Genomic DNA, 15,248 nt, shown 5'->3' with positions numbered 1-15,248 from the left:
TTTTCTAGTTTCCCAGCCTATTCTGCATACTATCATATTCATAATAGTTCAATCTTCATGACGGGAATAGAATGAACTCGAATACTGAGACAAATGTTGAACATGCTGAATTAAGGCACAGAATAGCAAACTCAAACACAAAGTAGCTCCTAAACAATTGAAATAACTCCCCAGATAGCAATATTGCAAAGCGGGCGTATTTCTAAAGCGTAACACAGTTTTGTTCACGTAAACAGAATGGAACAGGGGAATCTCGATATAGCGGTAAAAGTGAAAAACACGAAGTATGTTAGATTTGGTACGATACGAATTTCGTGGCGAAGTCTCTCGAAACGTTCTACGGTTTTATGAGACTCACTCGAAGGAATAATAGCTACTTATCATACTTTGAACTAACTTTGCTGAATATAAATCAAAAGACTCAATTGATATAATGGAAATGAGAATTGCACGAAATTGAGATAAATGACAACTGATCTCCCGCCAATAATAATAATAATATTTATCCATCATTTTTTATATGTGGTAAGTCAGTTGTACTACAAGCTAGTGAAGATAAAAAGAGAGGTAGATTGAACACAGATTCACCTCTATATATAGACACATATACACATATATACACACACATATATACACACATATACAAGTAAGCATAGATGCCCACAAAATCTACTGAACATTTTTCATCATTCACATAATTTAATCTAAATAAAATTACGTCCACTGTGAATTTGATTGTTTGTGAGATTGTCAATTGAAAAATATTGGTAACTGTAATAGCATCTTTCTAAAAGCATAGTTTCAAGATAATCATTGAATACTTTGTCACTTATGATTTTTTTTAACTACATTTGGCAGCTTATTGAAGCACGTAATGATATTATACTGAGGGGATTTTTTATAGCTTGTCATGAGATGCTGTGGGATTTCTAGAAGATCACCATTTCTTGTAAAAATTAAATATATTTTCAAAGGGATATAACAGATTCGAATCCTTAGAATAAGTTTGACCAACCACGACTTTGTAAAAAACATTTTATTTTAAATATTCTCACATCGTAAATGATCATTTTAGCCAACACTTCTGAGTGTGAACAACACTTAAATGCAATAAATGCTTCGGAGAATATTTAAATTTGTTTTAGGAATCTGCATAACCACCAGAAGCCCAAAATTACCTGATTTGTTTTTTGACTCCAGCCGATATATGCAATGTTGTTAAAGGGGACCCTATCTGTCGCTTCAACCTCCACTAATGTTAAAACATACCAAAACATGTATTCATGCCTTGTTCGGTAAGAACAAGCCCATCGGCGTTTGAATAAACATTTTCTAACGATCTCCATCAACATCGCTCAAACCTTTAATCTTTGAATTATCTTCACCGGTAACACAATGAAACTAGCTGTTTACAATAAAGCAATTTGGTATTTGGAAGTTAGGAAAGAGTGAAATAACCCGAGCTGTATATAAAGTGATAATCAAGCCACATTTTGATTACTGCTCTTCTAATTTTTATCTTTTACAAAATATGAAATCCACATGTTACCAAAATTGCAGAACAGAGGAATGCAGCAAGTAATTTTACGTTGCAACAGATACACTCCAATAAAAACAGTGCTCGCAGCATTGAAATGGCAATCAGTAGATCAAAGACTGTATTATATGGAAATGTTATTCGTTTTTGAAATCACAAGGAATATGTTTTCTGATTACTTCAATCAACTTATTACATACAACAATGAAGTCCATAACTATAATAGAGCCGTACATAATTGTCATATCAATAGGACAAAGCTAAAGAATTTAATGAAATATATATTTTTTAGAGGATTGTATGAATGTAATCAATTACCAGAGAAAATAAAATAATGTAATATGATAGACTGCTTCAAAACAAAATTGTTATCATACATTCTATCAAGAGATGACAAAAAATAATATTAGTTGTTTTATGGCACTTCACATCCGTTTTCTGTGGCTATACTTTTTTTTTAATTTACGTCTTATATTTAATTCTTGATAATACTTGGTAATACTTTTATATTACAAGTAAGTTTTGGTACTGGATTTTCATCGAATTGTATTTTGTAAATTTTGTATATGAAATTATGTATGTATATTAGAGTATCCTATTTAAATAAATATGTTGCAGTTGATTTTCCAGTAAAAAGATCACCCATTATTCGTAAAATTACAATTTGACATTTAACAAATAATTGAAATTGGGAATGAAAAGGAGTTTTTGAAATATAACTATTAACCACTTGCTGAGACTTCGAAATATAATCTTCGTCCTCACAGTCAACGCGAACACACACACACATGCGCGCGTGCTCCCAGACACTCACACACACACACGATAAATTACAAGTAACTTTAATTTTGAGACCGAAGTTGACTATATCAATTTTGGCACAGTCACGACTCACAAAGCGAATTCAGAATTTATGGATCTCTTCAGAAAACAATTCTCATTGAAACTCTTTCAAGAATCACCCTGTATATGATAATCATATTTGCACAGAAGTTTACTAACTTACTGAATACCACAACGTGAACCTCAGTTCAGAGGAGTACTCGTTAGAATGTTGTTTTTCTATCATAACCATTGTTGAGTAATCTTACCCCATCAACAAATGAGCGCGAATGCTCTAATACCAAATCTCTACCTGAACGTTTCGTTGCATAAAAGTTTTACGTTTCGTCAGTGGCGTAGGTCGAGGGGGGTAGTGGGGGCCACGGCCACAGGTGACATACGGAAGGGGCAAACTAACTTGGATGTCATATCAATAGGTGATTCTACTTATGCCTCGCTAGCGTTAACGCAGTTATTTTGAACAAGTACTCTTTTTGTCTTCAATCGACGACCGCCTGCCCGGTACAGATAATGAAATTGGGAATGATCAGAATAATACTTACTCATCTATCTCTTCATCTTTTGATTTTTATGGAATTATTTTCCAGCAGTATTTACGGTCAGCGAAAACCCACGCTACGCCACTGGTTTCGTAATTAGTCTGATTGAAAACATCCCCCAAGACAGATGATCGTTCAGAAATGTAATTTCAACTCAATAATATAGATAACTCGATAACAATTGGAACTAATGAAACGGTATGATTAATGGAAAAAGTTTGACAATATATTCTGCTAATGAAACTTCCAAACTCCAAGCGATTGTTATATTGAATCCAATTTCCAGTATGCTCTTCTAAACGATTTATCAATCGAGAAATCGAATTTTCATCAGAGCTTCCTGCTCTCTGCAGTATTTCAATATGATGATGATAATAACAGTAATAAGGCTGATGCAAGTGTACAGATTCCTAGGAGTGGAACAACTATCTTCATACGTACAATTGTTAATACAATGAAGAAGTCACCCTTTACAAACATCGTTACAAACTCCAACAGATCTGACCATCAAACCATGAGAAAGGAATAATTCTGATTCTTCAAAAATGCTTACCAGAGAGAAAATGTTCGATTTAATATAGAAACCCTTCAGAATACACCTGCGTAAGCTAACAAAGAGTACAGACTATTTCGACTTCAGATAATATTCGACCCAGATTTTTTCGACTCCGGAGGATATGCCTATTATCAACAATGCTCTATCACCTTGATGATAAAAAATCACAAATCTGTGAATTTTGGAAAAATGATCATATTCGACATTAATCAAGTGGTGGCTAGATTTTATGTTTCATTGTTGGCTATCATGATTCCCGTCATTACTGTCACCACTTAATCCTTGTCGAATGTGGCCAATTCTAAACGGAACAACGAAAATTTTGTGTGGCGCCATCTAATGGGAAAGTATGGAATTGAGAGAATTGATACAAATTCAGTGGTGACAACAATGGAATATAATAACCTGCCACCGTTTGATACTAATTAGAGTATTTAATACTGAACCACAAGTAGAGCAAGCGCCAAACGTGATGGCAAGCCCGCCTCCATACACACAAACTCACATCAGTTTCAAAAAGTTTATTTGAAAATGACCTTCTGAAAAGGGAATTGAAGAACTGCTTGAAAATAGCATGAATCGCCTATAAAATAGAACTGTTTAATGACGAAATCAGTTGCAAGCAATGCAGCAAATGGTTAGAGACAGGTTTCATACTAATAACAGGCATAATATCACGAAAACAGACAAATCATGGACATTGAAGGAAGTGACAAACATTCAACAGCAGTTTTGTATAAACTAGTTCGGAAAACAAGACTGGTGTAATGAGTATCATGAAAAGATGGAAGTAAAATTGCAGTGAGCCAAAAAGGATCCAATATTTTCTGGAAATGGAAGTCAGACTGTTCCCAAGTCGCAAAAAGATATTAACTCTCAGGCCACCAAATCACTTATTGATTTACTATCTATCACATCACATACCATAATTTTTTTGGGAAGGAAAGGTTTTGGCTTTCTACTTCTCTATCTTTATACATGAAACTTTCAGGTTAAAGTAGAGGGCTCTCTGTCTGACAACAGAGAAAACCTCGCTGGAGTGCCACAGGGAGCCGTGCTCTCTCCCACGCTGTACTCACTTTACACCAGTAACCTTCCGAGGTCAGAGCGTGTGAAGATATCTCTATACGCCGACGACACGGCTCTCCTCTCGTGTTCTATGGGTCGGGAACTCGGGATCGTCTACATGCAACGTGTATTGGACGACCTCGAGCGCTGGTACCTAGAGTGGAAGATTCGAATGAAAAGACTCAGGCGATAACCTTGGGTAGAACGATATCTTCTCCGGCCAGAAAAGTGAACATCTATGGAAGGAATATCGACTGGCAAGCGGGATTAAAGTACCTCGGTCTTCTAATAGACCGTAGGCTCACCTGAAACCCGCATATTATGTACGTTAAGTCAAGGATCGAGAGCCAGATAGCTAGTCTGTACCCTCTGATCAACAGTAGATCAAAAATGAGTCTTAAAAACAAAATTACCATCTACAACACGATGTTCAAGGCTGTCACCATGCATGCTGCAGGCGTCTGGGGACAAGCGGCCCCGTCTAACATCTCCATTCTGGAGAGATTACAAAATAAGCTAATACGGATGATTGTGAATGCTCCGTGGTTCGTACGGAATGAAGCCATCCGCAGAGATTTGCAGCTGCCTTCCAACAAGCAGTCCATTCAGTCGAGGAATCGGCGAGTTATTGAGTGCACAGAAACTCACGAAAACCCGTTAGTTGGGGAAGCTATTGATTACACTGTAGACGACTCCTCCCGATATAGAAGGCCCCGACACTCTATCGAATGAGGCCCTCATGTTCCCCGTTAATGGGTGAATAGTTTTTCATCCAACCCACCCCAGCCAGTTAAGGGGTACACCGTGAAGGGCGGTACTGATGTATGAGGACTTTCATACCGCCACCACCTCTCAGTCATGAAACCACTTGTCCTTCTGACAAAAATTAGCTGAAAGGGTAAGGGAAATAGACTTCAACCTGATTGAACTGAAGATGACTTTCCACTATACATGAAAGAGTATGAATATTTCGAAGGAAAGAAGGAAGCAATTGAAAAAAAAAGCTTTCTCGAAACAACTACTTTCATATAAACATTGAATTACACGAAAGAAAAATACTTTCGAAACAAATACTTTGATATGAACATTGAATTATACAAAAACACATTTTTCTATTCAGTTTATACTTCAAACATCGTTATGGAATTGATTCAGATATATCGATTGCTTTCTTCCTTTCTTTGGAAGATTCCCACATTTTTTTGTATAAAGATGGAGAAGTAGAAAGCCAAAACATTTCTTTCTCAATAATTCATCTCTTCTAAAAATATACCCTTTTCAATTTTATTTTCTTATTGTGCACAAGCATGGTGAAATCTCATATTTCGAATCCGGACATTTAGAATATTTTCAAAATATATCATGAAGATAGTTTTAGAAAAACTAAGATGTTCGCCATGCTCCTATTTCGTTTTTTCGCAATCAATACTTATTTTGTTACCACGAAAAAGAAGCGTTGATAAGATTTTCTGTGCAAAAAGTTATTTTTCATTGTGAAATCCATTTGAGTGCTGCTCGTAATGTTCATTTTTGCAACCTTTCTCCTCACATTAATATTCATTTAAACTTGACGGTGTTGGGAATTTGAAATGTTAATGACACTAAATTTTATAATACTCATTTCTGAAGACAAATTGCGAACACAACAATGAGTCGGAAGAGTTATACAAAATGGCGGAATTTTTATCACATCTTTCAACAGCGATGACGGATTTGAGTGTCAAAATGTGTGAGTTCGAAATAATACAAGGCCTCAATTAATATAATTTTACTTTGATTATTATTAGTAATTTTATTTGGAATGAATAAAAATTATATGAGAGATAAATGAGGAAGTAGACATATTAAAGTTGGCCTTTTTTTATTTTAACAGGCTTTTATTAGCCTCACCTGTATGTATGTATGTTTGTTTGTTGGTAACTTCAGAATCATCGACATTATTGCTTAATCTATTCGCGGGCAGATGGCGCTGTACGTAACCTCCTTGATATAATTCGAACTCACTTTATATGTATTTTTTCTTTTGAAAAAAGTATTTTTTCAATAACACGTGAATCACAGGAGGCAGGCAATATATGGACGTACGAAACAACGTCCAGAAGAATATGACGAACATCCAACACGGAACCTGTACAAACTAGTACAGGGAACGAGACTGATGGAATGAGTGTCATGAAAAGATGGGAGAATAAACGCAATAAGCCCAAGAGGCTGCAGTGTTTTCTAGAGACTTGGACTAAATGGACATGTCAGGCAGCTCCCAAGGTACTAAAAAAAATAAAACGAAAAATATCAATGGTCATTTTTCTAAACAATATACGGCTGATTGATCCCAAAGTTTAGAAAAAATAAATATAGTTTAAAAAAACTAATAAAAAAAGCTTTCAAATAACATCGAGCTAAAAAGTTAAAAATATTTTTTTAATAAGCTTAAAACAATAACGAACAAAAAATACTAATATTATTGTGAAAAAAGCATAGGCGCTTTGTGCCATATTTTTTGTATATCAAGGGCCCGTCGTCGCTTTTCCTACAATAATCCTAGTATTTTTCGTTCGTTATTATTTTAAGCTTTAAAAAAGATTTTAAACTTTTCAATTTGATTTTCTTTAGGAGCGTGTTTTTTAGTTTAATTAAACTAACGAAGGGCACCTTGATTTTAATAATTAAAATACATATATTCCATTTAAACTTGTTGTATGGAATATATGTCTTTTCAATTTTCTTTGGCGAATTCAGAATTTACCATATTCCTGAATGTATTTCTGTTATAATATTTATAAGTGGTATGTAATATTTCTCTAACAGAGAGGCCAGAAAAAATTATGATAGATATTGTGAAAATTTCATGGCTGGAATAATTATATTATTTTTGAGTGAAGAAGCTGTCTCCATCTGTATACAAAAAAGTATGTGAAACTTCGGCAGGAAGAGAGAAAGCAATCAAATTCAGAATAAACTCTTTACAAAGTTGTGCAGATCATGTATGGAAGCTACTTTTAGATACAAACTAGAAGGAAAGTCCTACCCCAAACAACTACCTACTCATGTGAACATTAAATTAAACGGAAATAACTTTTTGATTCAGTTTATACCCCAAGCATTCATCTTGGAATCAAATGCCATGCATAGAAACGCTACATAATATACTATATGAAAGAGTTACGATATAATATATCACTCAATGGAACACTATATCATCCCCATCCGATACTTGATGAAAATCCATAACGTTTTCAAAAAACACTTTATTGTGAGATTTTCACTAAACAGTGTTCAAAAAACGCCTATTTGTAAAATCTCACAATAAAGTGTTTCTTGAATACGACTTCGAGGTTTCTAAATGGAACACTTGTCTCATTTAGAAACCTTATCGGTACCGTTCTGGACGGACTCAACCTCTTGAAGACAGTTGCCTCTCGAACCTGGGGTTCGGACTCATCGATGTTGATGTTAATCTATAGATCACTGATCAGGTCTGAATTAGACTATGGGGCAACAGTATACGACTCTACCAAAAAATCCATATTAAAACAACTGAATACCATCCACAATAACGTCATCAGAACTATCCTGTGCTTTTTGTACAGGTCCAACGGAAAGCTTATACTGTGACGCAGGTGAACCATCAATAGCCAACAGAAGGAATCTTATGACCCTCACCAACGCAGCATCCATCATATCCAATCCAGAAAATCCGGTACACCACAATGTAATAGCACAGCGTTTCAAAACTATTTTTGAAAAAAAATTAGAGCAGAACCTCTTTCTTACCAAATATATTACCAGTATCTTTCGAGTCTTCTACTCAAACAACCAAGTACTTTCTCAATTCCTAATACACCCAATACTCCCCCCTGGATAATCCCTCGAGCCAACATTGAATATGGACTGCTACAATTTGACAAAAAGAATACAAATCCCAAGATGATCAATGTAACATTCAACCAACTTCTGGAACAATACGAAGACTCCTTTCCATTATACACTGATGCATCTAAAACGGAAGATGGAGTAGGGGCAGCCTTCACTAGGTCTATTTTCAGCTGTTCATTTAAATTATCGAAAAAAACACGATATTCACGGGTGCATTATAGGCTATTTGGAGAGCATTAAAGTACATGAAGTAAAATAACATCCCAAAATGCTTGATTGTCGCAGATTTGCTGAACGCTCTTGAAGCAATTGCACAACTATATCATCCCATCTTGCTTCTCATAAAACAGTCCCTTCACTCACTACATCAGAAACATATTTCCATCCAGTTTATGTGGGTCCCTTCACACATTGGCATAGTTGGGAATGAAAGAGCCGACAAATTAGCGAAAGAAGCAATTACTAACCCGCTAACAGATACAGTGTCACTTGCCGTTCATAAGGATCTAAAATCTCTATACAAGCAAACGATCATTAACAGTTGGCAGTGCCAATGAAATAGTTCGTCAGCAAAACTTCACGAGATAAAACAGTTAGTATCTCCTTGGAAAAACACCCTCAATGAAAGAAAAGCACAGGTTATTTTATCTCGTCTTCATCTAGGCCACACTCGTCTCACCCATGGGTATCTAGTATCTAAAAATGAATCCCCAGTATGTGGAGTGTGTGATAGTCTTCAAAGTGTGAAACATATTCTCACCGAGTGTGTGCTATATCAAAACGAAAGACAACATTATGGCTTCCCACCATCAATAAAGGACATATTTGGAGATGAATGTGATATTAATAATCTATTAGGTTTCCTCAAAAATACCATCTTGTTACAATACTCTCTAAGTTTTTTAATAAATATGTAATACATCTACAAGTCGCTAATGACCGTCGAGGTCTATGCGACTGATGTAAACAAATAAATAATAAAAAAAAGTACCGTTATGGATAACATTACAGACTGAAACCCTCAGTTCGTTCATTATATCACGACCGTATGTCACGGAACAGTTAATTTACTCATGTCACAGTGACAGTACAGTGACCGTGTGTAAAAGCCAAATTCCATTTGGCTTTTACACACTGTATAATGAAAACCTCACAACGCTGAAAATCTCGATGAAATATCTATGTCCATAACAAAATTATATCCAAAATACGTCCTGGCAGAAATGACATGCTTTATAACCGGAAAGTTCAAGGTGAAAGGGACCATCAAAAGTTGCGAATCAGGTCAGAGTCTGACATTTGATACTAGTGTGGAAAACTAAATTGGATCTTCAATTAAATTTTATTATCTTTGAATTTGTCTGCTCATTAGATGTATTTGTTGAAAAAATGTGAGAAGAATCGCGGAATTATCTTGATGATCCGCAAGAGTTCAATTTGTCTTCATATAAAAAGGATGAAGGAGAATACGGGATTGTCTCGCAAAAATGCTGAATTTTTCATACATGAGATATCATAAATACGGTTATTTGAAGAAATTGGTTTTGTGATTTACGTCACCCGTGATATATGGCGCTTTTACTGTGGATTTATTGACACCATATTACTGGAGAAGATACATTTTTATAAACTAAATCGGAGAGGAAAGGGGGACTTTTTTATCGTGAAAGATAAACTCTGTTTCAGAGGAAAAGGATCAATATGAGGTAGGACGCTGAAAATAACATGATGAGAGAGTGCACAAATTTCCTATTCAGTCATATTTAAACCATGATTTGTTCTGTTTAAGTAAATAATATTCAATTCACTTTCAAAAAAGAGCAAGTAACTACCATTTGAATGTTCTTGTAAAATTCTTCTTTCTTTTAGTTATTACTCAAAATACCATACGAAATATTTGCTTCTTATGAGTATTAGTTTTTGTAATCAGTAATAAAATTTCGATTTTCATCTCACCATCTTTTTAGATTGATACAACATTTGTTAAAGTGGATTCATGTCCAAACCGAGTATGTCGATGAAAATAGTGTAGTTTTGCTCCGGACTTTGGAATATAAAAGAAATTTTGGCTTGCATGTAAAGTATTTATTCTTTTTAAAAATACGATTTGAAGCCGTAGATCCACAGCAGTTGATCCATATATTTGTTATGAACCTTCTACAACTAACTGCTTGAATTACTTCTATCTAGTTTTCTTCTGAACATTGACCTTTTCTACTTTCTTTAATATATTTGTTTGTTGATTCAATTCAAAGAGAATTTCAAAGAAGCTGCGTACATGTTGAACACTGCGGGACGGTGGCCTGGTGGGTTGACGTGGGTGGATTGCTCAGTCGATCGACCGCTGTGTGAACCGAAGGTTCGAACCGCCAGGCCGGACGACCAATTTTCACTTCCTATCATCCAACCCGTGTTGGGAATCACACGTTGAAAGGTAAGACCTCGTTAATCCTTAGCTCGCAGAAGTTCCCACTCTTAAGAATTGTCGTTCTTAGAAGGGTGGCAGCTAGTTGACGAAAAATCAGATTTGAAATCAGCCAGGCTAGTGTGGAGATCATATGGAAACCAGAAAATGAAGAATGGTATACTGAACCAGAAAAGCGAGAGGAGAGGGCAGAGTATCTAAGTGACTTATAAATACTATCAGAAAAAAGCAAGCTATCACCCGAAGATGATTCCCAGTCGGTCCGGATGAGATGCAACAATAATGGAAAATACATCAACGCAGGTGGTTATTCTCAAGTAAATGAAGAATTACAACTACTTATTGCTTTTTTAAAAGTACCACTGTAAAAGTGTCCTCCTTGAGGAACATTGCACAAATAGATGCCAGATGTAATTCAATGTCCGTAAGGGATATTTGCCTGTATCTGCCTGTATTTGCCTGCCCGTATCAAAACAAAATTCTAGTTGATCTTAGCTAGGATGCCCTTTTATCTTGGTTCCAGTTCTCTGAGGAACATTGCATAATGATTTTTTTGATATAATTCAATACCCGTCATGGCATAAAGAAGGGAGGTAGTTCTGACAGGTGATTGCCATAACTGACTACATGGGGACTAGGCGCCATAATTAAAATATTGCTGATATCAATATACTATTCAGTTTCACTCTCCGATGACCTGTCATCGGATAGTAATCCAGGATGTATAAACCTCTAAAGAAGCTAGCCAATCACGCCAGCGAAACGTCAGGAAAGATTCTGAAAATCGACGGCCTTCAAACCCGAAAAATAGTGACACTGAAAACCTCGGCCTTAAGCATTTTGTCATTAATATACCATAATATTATTCAATAAAATACTTGTAAAAAATTAGGATGAATGTGAAAGAGTTAAAAAGTGATTTAAAATCTGTTGAAAATTTTGCAGACAATGAACATCCAACAATTTTCCATAATGTCAAAAATAACGGTACTTTACTTTTGAGCATAACCTTGTATACGATTGAAAGAATTTGATAACCGATTGTTGCTTCCTATGTTTCAGTTCTGGAAGAACTTTTTATGGAGAAAGTTTTCCTGAAATTATTATTAAAAAAGTTTTCCATATTGTTCCAACTCACATTGTGCAACAACTGAAGTTTTTGGATTGGGGTTTCAACAACATCCACGAAAAATGACCATTCCATGCCTTGTTGAAATATATTCTCACACCAGTACACTTTCAGCCAGACTTTGTCGAAAACGAATTGTTACGCATTAATAAAGGTTTCGCAGCCTTCTGGTTTGCAGTTCCTATTTACCGTCCCGACTCATTTCCGACCCTTTCCAAGATAACGTTACAGATCCTTCCTCAGGTATCCGTTATTAATTTTCCATACTACACTGTGCTGTTGGACTGACCGACGAAAACGAAACACAAATCATGCTGGAACTATTAGTCTAGTAGTCTAGTTCACAGATGAACAGACCAATACACAGACTTCACAAATTTTGAGTTTTTTTCACAGAAAATCGTGTCTGAGAATCATTTGAGTTACTCAAGAGTAATTCATGAGCCAAGTTTGACAAATATTTAATCAGTTATAAAACAAAAGATAGTGTTCTCTATGTACGAATATCTCCAAAACTATTGAGATCTTTTGAATTTGAAAAAGTATCTTCAAATAGCAGGAAATTTATTAAAAAATGTCTGGGAACTATGACACCTGTATTTATAATTTCAATTAATTCATACATTCCAACAACATATGTTTTAACCCATTCAATAAAAGATGTATATACTTATAAAATTTCCCTAATTTTGCTTGAAGATTTATATTATGAAAATAATTTTTAAAGTTGGTGTCTGGATTATGTTTACTTTAGTTTAAAGGTGGTTGACAATGTATCGTGGTGTATCTTCACAAAAAAAAAAATAAAAATATTTTTTGTGAATAATAAACCATGTTAGAAAATGAAAAACATAGATGAAACATTCAGAATAAATGTATCCATGATGCGTAGAAGTGACACGCGTCTTGAACAAAATTCATAGTACAAAAATTGTATGATTATTATCATGGGTAGCTTTGAACATTACTGGAGTTTTTTTCCAACACCAAACCGTTATTTTAACACCTCGACACGTGTTTCGACCACCAAGTGATCATCTTCAAGAGGAAGTTCAAACAGTTTGATCTTCCTCTTGAAGATGATCACTTGGTTATCGAAATACGTATCGAGTTGTTAAAATAATAGTTTGGTGTTGAGAAAACATTCCAGCAATATTCTTCATTACACCAAAGGTTCCAAACACTGCATCACAAATGGATAACTTCACTAATTTCCATCGAGAAACAGATCAATGTATTCATAATTCCAATAATTTTTTTTCAGATAATAGTACCTATTGCTTTGATTTGATAAATAGTACACGATTATGATTTTTTCATTCTTATTAGTGAAAATACTATCATAAACAAATACATTGTAGGTAAGTGATATAAAAAAAATCAAACTCTTTTCCACAAAAATGTTATCCAGATTGGTGCTGAAAAGGCAATAAGGCAAGTTTCTTATTCCGAGACATCGAATGTCCGTCATTGAGGATTACAGTGTTCCATGTGAGTCAAATTTGGAAAGTGTCATTGAGGACGACAGTGAAATTGAGTGAAATTTCACCTCTTTCATTACCTATACTGTGTAGCAATCCTGTGAATGATATCTGATTCAACTCAGTAACGAATGTTTGGCGAACAAACTGAATAGGATAAATTGTTATTTGTATAATTCAATATTCATATAAAGGTAGCTGTTTTTTGTTTTGAAAGGGCTTTTTCTTCCAGTTTGTGACTGAATGTTACTTTTTTGCATGGTATTCACATCTTTGTAAAGAGTTTATTTTGAAATTAATTGCTTTATTCCTTTCTTTGTAAGATTTTTTTTGTATAAAGATGGAGAAGTGAAAAACCAAAATATTTCTTCCCCAAAATTTTATTTTTACTTCTCTTCGTTACTGTTTGGAACCTTTGGTGTAGTGATGAGTTTCATCCTAACACCAAACCGTTATTTTTAACGCCTGGACACGTGTTTCAATCACCAAGTGATTTGTTTATTCAATTCAGAATTCTATATAAATAAATTAGTTTTCCCACTTCATTTTTTAATGGTTGAAAAAATAATTAAAATAACTTTCTATCATTTTGTGAGAGAAAAATTAAATTGATTAATGTAAATAAAAGTTTTTAGAATATGATGCATAGTTATTTTTATTCATTATTCACCACAAATACTCATTTGTTTATACCAAGTTGTTCATTACATGATTACATTTTTTTTACAGAAAATCAGCATTTTCTAGCAAAAATAAATAGTTAATCAACAATTAACGTTTTCATGCAAAGAAAAAATATTTTTTTGCTAAAAATAATGTTGTTCAAACAATAAAATTGACACATTTGAAAGAATTTTATTTTTGTAGATTTTATCAATAAAAAACAATAAGTATTTATAAAAAAATTATTGCAAAAAAGTGAAAATTCAAGTTTTTCGATTTCAATCTTCTTCAAAGCCTCGAAACAATGACTTTAAAAAAAATCAGTTTTGAACTATCATATAAATCTCCAACTTGGCATCATTGAGAGAAAAAATCATTTATGTCGAATTATTGTATATTGAAATATCTAGCAAGTACTTACGATGCACCTTTGGTGCAATAATGAATATTACTCGAGTTTTTTCCGATTACAAATCGTCATTTCAACACCTCTACACGTGTTTCGTGATCATCTTCAAGAAGAAGATCAAACTTTTGAAGATGATCACTTGGTGATCGAAACACGTGTCGAGGTGTTAAAATAACGATTTGGTGTTGGGAAAAAATCCAGTAATATTCATCAAGCAATTAACAAATTTTTTATTCCTCAAAATTCATACCTAATGGGTTAAAAAATAGTTTTTTTGAAGTGCACGATTCCGGTTTTTCATGCGCTAGTGTAATTTTCTGTGAAGCTGAAGTCAAAATTTGCTAAATGGCTCTTGTGTACTAGACTAGATTCTCACCAACGAAACCGAAACACAAATCATGCTGGAACTATTAATACGACTTACCTACATCCTTCCATGCCAAATATCAAGCAAAAGGTTGCGGAGAGACCTACCGCAATTTCGTTATTCGATGTAATGCCATCGCTCGTTCTCTTTCTCTATTTTCACGGCGCGCCGGCAGATAAAATCCCTTTATAGCCCACTTTCAACACGTTCGATACTCCTGGATGAATAATTCCTCGTGCCTTTAAAACTTGTTTTAATCTGTAATAAAGTACGTAAATATATTAGGCAGTTCAAAGTTTCGACAAGGATTGCTAGGATATCAGGAATCAATTGTTATTTAAAACCGCGAAGTCTC

At 34.5% G+C, this 15,248-nt stretch overlaps 1 protein-coding gene across 1 annotated transcript in view; it reads right to left on the bottom strand.

The window, feature by feature from the left end:
* LOC111506097 (uncharacterized) overlaps window positions 1–15,248 on the bottom strand; it is a 314,210-nt gene that overhangs the window by 258,750 nt on the left and 40,212 nt on the right. The window contains 1 exon segment of the mRNA XM_074179876.1: window positions 14,951–15,151. The gene's annotated coding sequence lies outside the window, so the exon portion shown is untranslated.

This window comes from Leptinotarsa decemlineata, unplaced genomic scaffold (genome assembly GCF_025532065.1).
Source record: "Leptinotarsa decemlineata unplaced genomic scaffold, Ldec_3_MD MMD2_tig00026282_RagTag_RagTag, whole genome shotgun sequence".
Taxonomy (NCBI): Eukaryota; Metazoa; Arthropoda; class Insecta; order Coleoptera; family Chrysomelidae; genus Leptinotarsa; species Leptinotarsa decemlineata.
The sequence above is the reverse complement of the archived record's forward strand: the minus strand, read 5'-3'. Positions and strand labels throughout refer to the sequence as shown.